The sequence below is a fragment of the Echinops telfairi genome, unplaced genomic scaffold (genome assembly GCF_000313985.2).
Source record: "Echinops telfairi isolate 266 unplaced genomic scaffold, ASM31398v2 ScPeMD7_5868;HRSCAF=6743_0, whole genome shotgun sequence".
Lineage (NCBI taxonomy): Eukaryota > Metazoa > Chordata > Mammalia > Afrosoricida > Tenrecidae > Echinops > Echinops telfairi.
The window spans coordinates 13744776-13746076 of record NW_022109767.1 but is presented as its reverse complement, the minus strand read 5'-3'; positions in this window follow the sequence as shown (position 1 = coordinate 13746076).

The following is a 1301-nucleotide window of genomic DNA, read 5'->3' as shown; positions in this document are numbered from 1 at the left end:
TTTTTTTCCCACACCATATTTCAAATGCATTGATTCTTCTTCAGTCTTCCTTATTGGGCATAGAAATACATAGTAAAAGTTTGACAATAGCATTTATAAAAGTTTCCTCTCCCCCCTTTTCATTTGGGAATGTTAAAACTAATTAAACCGTTGGTAGAATTAAGTAGGAGGAAATTAAGTAATCCTAGCCAGACAATGTTGGTTGAGTCCTAGCTTTAGCATTTGATATAAAGGACACACATGTGCACACATGAAGCACATAGACATAACTAAATAATCACATACACACTTTCTCTCCAAACATACATAGGTGAGCCAATACTCACCAGTGGAGCCGCCATGACTTTATTATGAAGAAGAAAAGAATACATAAAACATGCCTCATTCCTCACCCTGAGATTCCAAGTTCTTTGCTCTTGGATGACAGACATAGTGGCACAAGCCTCTGGGATGCAGTCAGGACAGGGGTGCCCAAATCCCTGAAACAGCAGGTATTTCGATCATGCCATAAGCAGCTTCTCTTAAGCCTCACAGTGGTAGCAACTAAGAAATATAGCACAGAGAATTCTCATCTAACTCTATACATCCGAATGATTTATCTTCAAAGTTTGCTGACAGGACCTTATGCAGATTAAGAATAATAAATTCAGCTGACATGGTCTTCTACTGCAATGTAAGTGAGATAACCATTGTTCAAATATAACCATAATGAGAACCATTTAATCTCTACAGAAATATGAATATAAGCACCAAATTATTCATCCAAGGAAAACAACTAAAGTAATTGTAGATAAAGCTAGACAATATTCCCCTTTAGCTGTGATAGACTCATGACCTTTCTCTGAATTTCTGTGAAATACTATAACCTGATAGCATATCACCCTTTTCAAAAATCCTTGTATTATGATTATATCGCTAATAACATTATTTCTTCACTACCGGTTCAGTACCCATGAATTGTTTCCTTAAAAAGATTTTTCCCCCTAACCCTCTGAGCATTGAACATTGCTTTGGGATAAGTGCTGCCCTTTTGATCTTAAATGGCTGATTATTCTGACACAGGGGTGAAGTCATTTCAGAGGGTGACGAGGGACCATAATGGAGGTCCACCGGTCTCTATCTGACCAAGAAGCCTGGTCTCTTCCATGATTTTGAGTTTTATTCTACATTTTTCTCCAACTCTATCCATGACCTTCTCATGTGATCTTCTTCAGGGCAGTTTCCTGACCCCAATAGAATTATGCCAGTATATATATATCATATTTTCTAATTAGTTGCTAAGTACCATCTAGTTAAGCCCT